This window comes from Symphalangus syndactylus, chromosome 12, assembly GCF_028878055.3.
Source record: "Symphalangus syndactylus isolate Jambi chromosome 12, NHGRI_mSymSyn1-v2.1_pri, whole genome shotgun sequence".
Taxonomy (NCBI): Eukaryota; Metazoa; Chordata; class Mammalia; order Primates; family Hylobatidae; genus Symphalangus; species Symphalangus syndactylus.
The window spans coordinates 44,397,563-44,405,000 of record NC_072441.2 but is presented as its reverse complement, the minus strand read 5'-3'; positions in this window follow the sequence as shown (position 1 = coordinate 44,405,000).

The following is a 7,438-nucleotide window of genomic DNA, read 5'->3' as shown; positions in this document are numbered from 1 at the left end:
ACTGACCCTTCTCATTCTCCGATTACCTCTCTGAAGCATGAACTTGGGATAAAATCACACATCAGAAAATTCGCCGTAATTATTTTGCGATGCTATCAGCACCGATCAATCACGCGCGCGGCCCAGTGCTGGAATGCCTAGCGCAGCCCTGGACGCGGACCCGCGTCCCGCCTGACTGACAGTTTTGGTAATTAAGTGATTGTATAGACCTCTCCGGCTGTTCTAACAACCTTGTCAGGGCCTGTCTGTGGACGGAACAAGCTGAAATCAATGTGCTTCCTGCTCTCTGAGCAGTTCTGATCGTGTACTCAGACCGATCGGGGAGGAGGAATCTGACAAAAGGAAAACAGCAGCTCTAAACGATAGGATTAGGGGGAGTAGGTAGAAAGTTTACTTCTTTGGTGGGGAGGGAAGAGCGAGAGACACGCACCAGATCACAAGACCTTCGCTGAGCTGGGCAGCTGGCCCTGGGTGGAGCGAGAGGCTCGGTGCCTGTTACCCTCGGCCCCCAGGCAGGACTGCCGGTACTTTCCTCCCGCCCCCAAGGGGGTGCAGAGACCTTCCGGGTTGTAGCTGATGGGCTCTGTCCGGCCGCGGACAGCAGCGTCCCCATACGCCGCAGCCACAACTCGGCAGTACAATCGTTTTCGCCCGGATTAGAGGCAGAGACTGGTGGCTCAGTGTAAATGTCATGCAGCAGCTTTTAATAAATGAATGTTCAGATTGTTAGATTGCGAAGTACATTGTGAGTTCTGTGCGCCTCCCCCCCCACCCTTCCCAATCCGGCTTCGAATTCCACCCTCCCCGCAATTCAGCACACACATCACACCTCGGCGCACGTTACAAATATGTTACATATTCAGCCTGCCGGAGGGGCACTCTCCGAGCTTAACATCTACCTCGCCGAGGTCTGCGGGGCGCCCGGGCCGACCGCTGGCACCAGGAACAGGAAAAAAACCCTGACGGGACCTGCTCTGCGGAGGCGTCTTTTACAAGCCCACCATGGAATCTCTGAAAGAAATTCCCTTTGGGAAGAGGGTCCTGAAAGCGCCGAAATAGGAGGCGGGACCTCCAGTTCTCGGCGGAGGGGCTCCAGTTAAGAGTATTTTAATTCTTTCACACCAGCCCTCCCAAATATTAAAAACCTAACCAGTTGAAGGCGCACACACACACAAAAGGGGGAAGGGAAGCAAAATCAATCCGCCGAGTTCAAAGCGCGTGTCGCCGGAGGAGGCTGCAGGGTGCTCGGCGCAGGGCCGAGCGCGCAGCGGAGGGCCCCATCGACCGCGCGGAGACTGCGGCTCCCACCCGGCAGACATCCAGTGGGCTCTGTGTGTTTGTGTGCGTGGTGGGGGGCGTCACGCCCTAATCCAGCCCGCCGCTTGCCTGTCTCTCCTCCCCTACCAGCCGGCAGCCGCCCATCCTCAGAGAGAAAAATGTGAGTGTGAGCACATTACGCACCATTAGGGACACACTACGGTTTTAATGTGGCCTAATTAGTGCCGCTAACCGAACAAATATTATTATATTGAATAATGATAATATGATGAAAATATTAATGCTTTTGAACTTTGCACATGGGAGCCGTTCGCTCAGTTCTCCTGGGACATCCCAAGCACGCTCAGACCCACCAGCAGATGCGGTCGGGCGCACCTCCAGGAAGGCGAGCCCACAGCTCAAGACATACGTGTGTCATCACAGGCACAGAAACAACACCCCGGGCCATGCCACAAGTCCCCCACCCACACATCGCCCACCACGCAAAAGACCTTCTTCCAATGGCATTCTCTTTTTCTCTGTAAGAGGCGGTAAAAAGCAAACCAGACAGGAGTCCGCTAGGGTCTCCCTTTACTGCGCTTCTACTCGGCACCCCAAGAATGTTGCAGTGGGCGCTCCGAGTGTGTTTGGTTTCAACAGAGGCTGCCAGGCAGTTGGAGTTGCGGAAGAAGGACCCACTCAATTAGCATTTAAATTCACAGCCCCTTCTTATTGCCAAATGTTTCTCCCCAGGGAATTTGGTGAACAGCAGGAATTTAACAATTAGGAAATGCGGAAGGCTCCTCAAAATACGGATTCGAAATCTTAATTCTCTTACCGATTTTGGAGGGCCAGGGGGGTGGGGAAGCGCGCGTGGGCTGGGTAGGAGGCACGTCTTGGCTGGCGTGCGCCCTCGTCCCTGACGCCTAGCACACCACCTCACTCTTCCCTCCTTGCACCCCCATCCCCTTCTCATGGAGCCCCGGGAGACAGAGCCACAGGAGGCTGGCAGTCCTGTTCTTGCTGCCTGAAGGCAGGTCCAGCTCTTTCCTGGTTGCTGAGCTGCACCAGGGCCAGGGCCTAAGCAGGGTTTTCAGAATGAGGCGTTGGGTGTGTTCCGGGAAATAGGGATGCAGGATCCAGGCCCTAGAGCGCCCCCTCTCGGGATGAACTGCCTCCTACCCCTGCTGGGGGCCCACAGGTCACATCCCCGCGCTTTGCGGGAGCTCTTTCTAGGAGGAAACGTCGGTGTTAGCTGCTGCTGAATGAGTTGTTCTTCGACGCAACTACTTACTCCCCTGGCGGTGTGTCTGGACCAGAAGTCACTGCTTAGGCACTTGTCCAATGGCGTATTCTGTAGACCTGGGAGAGACTGAGAAAGCTGACCCAGGCTGCGCCCAACCTCCGCGCCCCAACTCCTCGCACGGTATCTGGGAACGCGGCCCCGCCTGCACCAAAGGCAGAAAACGGGGCGGGGAGCTTTCAATTTGTTCCAGTGATGGCTCTAACTTAATAAGGCGATTGATTAGCACTCAAAGTGCCGTTTTAATTAGCCGCTTGTTAATTAACATCGCAAATGAATTTCTCTTTCTCTGATTGGCATCTTTGCTCAGCGCTCTGAGGCTTTGGTTTCTCTTCTGCCTTGGCCCCTACATTCCCTCTTACTTAGCCTCAGGATTTGATGGGCTTCAGAGTTCTGTTTATGTATGACATGGCTGTGTCACACAGGGGCCCTTTAATTTCTCCAGGAGCCGGCCTTCAATGGACAATGGTTCAGCTTAGGAGGGGTGAAACAAAATCGTTCCCCATGTCCCCCTCGGCTCTTCCTTCAATTGCCTTCACCTTGTCACCTTCCCAGTCTCCACACCTGAATTGGAGGAGCCCTCTTTCTGGGCCTGCTAAGGTCATCAAACCGTCCATGATTTGAAAATCTAGAAAGAAGAAAGGAAGCAAGAGTATGGATGAGGAAAAGAGGATACAGTCCTTGAGGGGACTGGATCACCTCTTGGGATCAAATCTAAGACTGTGTAACCGGCTGTATATGCTGCTGCCGAGGCCTGTAAACATGTGCAGTTAGTTCCTTTTCCCTCCAAAGTGTCAAAGAGTATTTTGTCTCTTCCTGCTGGACCCAGAAGAGACTCCCTAGAGCCAACATATGGCTACAGATTGCAGCCCAGCCCTACAGTCAGGAGATTAACATTTTGGACAATTCATGGACATTTTTGCACCATTGTTACCCTCAGCTACCATAGAAATCCCTCTACATCCCACTGCTTGAGATGCACTCATGACTGAACACACACTTCATTTCCTTTAGAAAGCTTTACTGTTCCCCCAACTTGTCCCAATGTAAGACTCCCCACTCTCTTTCTCACTCCCACTGTAGCAGGTTCTAATTTGTATCATTGTATTTATGACTGTTTTCCAGCACAAGTTCTTGTCAAACCTGAGGTGAGTTGGTGTCCCAGTCTCAAGCACCTGGCATAGAATGAACATTCAATGATGTTTATCGATTGAGTGAATGAACAAAATGAATGAGGGAAGGAAGAAGTGAAAACAAATATAGCTACTGGGTGTTGCTTATGCTAGAGATCATTGCCACTTTTGTGTATCGTATTTAGCAAACGCTGCTTTACATTTTGTAAAGAGCTTTTACATAGAATGTCTTATTTGGTTATTACACTCACCCTGTTCCAAGCAAGAACTAGTCTCCTCTTTAGTGGAGGAGGAATTCGGTAATCAAAAGGTTAAGTGCCTTGCCCATGAACACATAAAGTGGTAAAATGAGATGAAAACTCTCTTCTCCAGCATTCTGTCCTCTACATTTCTGCTTACCTTCCTGTGGTTTGCCTCTGTACAACACACATCTAACTCCCAAGGAGAGCCAACTTCACTAGGTTCCTTCCAAACTGCTCATCTTTAAAATTTGGTGAAGCTTATAGCTCTTGCAAATTATATTATGATATCAGAACTATCTCTCAAAACTTTCATTCCCCTAGAACAATTAGTAATTACACAGGTTATCATTTTAACTTGTTCCTGTTAACATACTTTTCAGTTACCTTATTTTTTTCTTTCATTTTATCTTTCTCCATCTGCTCCCAACTCCACTCTCCCAGTTTCAGTCTATTTAAGGGACTCAGTTATGTTCTTTTCATGTCTTTCTCTCTCTGTTTTCTTTTTGGTCAGCAGAGCTGCCAGGATAGTTCTCTTTAATGTATTATTTTTTCTAAGCAAATATGTATCAAATTCTTAAGTAGTTGAAAAGGTATTGATAAATTGAAAAAAAAAAAAAAAGAAAGGAAACTTCCGACGTTTCTGTAGCTTTGAAATGGCGAGAGGTCAGACAATCGTCAGGGAGCCAGCCTTAGAAGGTGGAGAGCTCATTTGTGTATCTCGCATCTTATAGAAAGAAACAATAGCAGCTCCCTCGGTTCGGAGCTCTTGGCGCCTCCCAGTGGAGGGAAGCGTCTTTGCACCTCATTCCCCTCACTTGGCATTGTCATGATGGGGACCCTTAGAAACGTTCAAATTAAATATGATAGGAAGAAACACCAGCTCCACGTTCATCGTAATGTGTGAGTGAATTTCTTCAAAGTTAAGTTTCATTTTTAAAAAACTGAATGCTCCAGTTTAAACACAATCTCAAATACTAAATCTAGATGGTGAAAGTGAATTGTAGAGAGTTTATTTAGGAACAAAATTTGTTAAATATTGAAGTGTTTGAATCATTCTCAAATGAGGTGGAAAAGGAGCATCTTTGATGCTGATCAGCAGTGATGTGTCCTTCAGATCCGGGAAGGAAAAGTTTGTTCCCTGTTACCCACAGTTGGCAATAACTGCTTTCTAGGCCAAAATTCCAAAATCTTCCAAAAATTAAACAAGTTTCTTTTTTTCTCTTCCCCTTCTCCTTCTTCTAAGGAAATGAGGGCCTGAAAGTGAATGATTATATTTCAACTCATGTCAGTTTAGAGACTCTATTTATTTGTATTTTAAATCCAGTGGGAAAATCTAAGATTAAATCCAGTTAAAGCATTTTCTTTCGTTTAGAAATATGATATATTTGCACCCTGTTGTGTTTCCGAATTGTGATTTTAAAAAATGAAAAGTGAATTATGTTTGCCAGAAAATGCATGACTTCTTGGATGTATACATTATATACTTTCAGAAAAAAAACGCAAGAGAGAAATGTGTCTGGAGAAAAAAGAACTGAGAAAAGTTAAGCAAAACTCCAGCTCTGAAAAAAAATTTTTTCATTAAGTTTGCAATTTGGTCTTCAAGTCCATTTTGTGAATCTTCAGGCCACTACTAACACAGCAGCCTTGATTAAAGCCAAGGTCGTGTTTTCCCCTTACCGTTAGTGCTCCTGGAAGCTGATCTAACACCCACCCAGAGAACTCTTCTATGATATTAACCTTTTCTTAAGAAAATATGATCTGAGACATTCACAAAGTGGGGCCTACTAGGTTCCCTTTTGCTTCGCTTTAGAGTTGTCACAAAATACCCACTCCCCTGCCCCCAACACTTCCACTTTTCTCTCTCCTTTTCTTTTCAGATTTCATTTTTTTTGTAGGGTCATATCTCCATCGTCTCTCCTGCCAATGCTGTGAATTATTCCAAGCAAAAAAACCCTGTCGAACCGCCCAACACAAGCTGTGCGATCAGCCTTTTGAGCTCTTGAGTCATTTTAGGCGTCGGAACAAAACAAAAACAGGCTTAAATGAATTATTTATCAAGGTCGAGAATAATTGATTTGTGCAGTGCCGTCAGTTCTGGATTTTAAATTTGTTTTCTGCCCCTCCCCACTTCCCACCCTGAATATGCAGCAACGGGAGTTCGAGTTGGAACCCCCCAGGGCTAGGAGAAAACGCACCATATTAGGGAAGTTGGTGGATGATGATGTTGGAATGGGAAGAACTAATCGATATTTGAAGAGGGAAGAGTAGGTAGCGTCCGCCTGCAGTCTCGGGCAGCCCTAGCCCTTCCCGTCCTCCCCACAGCGGTCAACTGTGACAGAGGCGCGGGATATTTAGGCTGCAAAGCTGTGCAGCGCCGGGCCCTGCGACCTCGGATAAGTCACCTCCGCAATTCTACCGTCTGCGGTTCGGTAACCGCGGCCGAAGGCAGAGGCCGAGCCCGCGAGCTCTTCGGAGGGTCTCCCGGGCCAGCACTCAGTTCCCGCGCCAAAGGCGTTTGATCCAACCCCGCTCCAGCCTAGAGTGGCCCGACCCCACCCGGCGGGGCGCAGTCACCCGTTCCCGAGGGCCTCCCGGCACCCCTCTGGCCACTGTCGGCCCCTGCCGGGATGAAGCACGTCCGGAGTCCCCGCCTCGGCTCACCAACCCTGTCTTCTCCGCCAAACTCCCTTCGCCTTCCGAGAAGAGCGAGAGCTACCCGGATTGTGCATCTCCTCGCCTCCGTCCCTTCAATCCCCGCTGTTCTCTCGGAACAGCCCTAGGAAAAATGGCACTAAGACGATGAGAAACAGATCAACCCACCCTCCAAGTAGTGCTGTTTTTTTTTCTGGGTCAAACACACCGATTTCCCTAGAAAAACGCAGGCAGGATGAGTCGCCCAGCTACCCCCTTCAGGACCCAGGGCTCACACAGAAGCAGTTCCGACCGAAAGGCAAGAGCTTGTCCCAGGAGGTCATTTGCCTCCCTGCGTCCTCAACAGTTAAAAGCTGTGGCCCAGAAAGCGCCCTCCAGAACTGCAACTAAACCCCAGATTTCGGCCCAGCCTTTGGAGACATTAAAGGCCACTCGAACATCATTCCAGACCTAGTCACGGAAGCGATGCCCGCCTCGCAGATTCATAGGGTTCTTAAAATGGTAATTTGGAGTAAAATGTAACTCAAAGAACTTTGACTCATTCATTAGCATCTTATAATTACTCTGCTAATTAGGTTGACACGGCACTTAATCAGGAGTAATACGCCGTCTTGTCACTGGCACTTTCCATTACTCTGACATTCAACAAGAGACAGGTTGGAGACGTCCTAGAGAAAATAATGCAAGTTGATATACTCCAACGAGGCGTCACAGTCATGCTCCGGGTCCCAAGTGGATCCACAGTGACTGTTTCCTTTCCAAATGAGCGCTCGCCGAAAGGGGCCGGGGGACGGGGTGGATGGACTGCCGCGGGGCGCTGAAGGGGCGCGGGCTGCAGACCAGCCGCTATG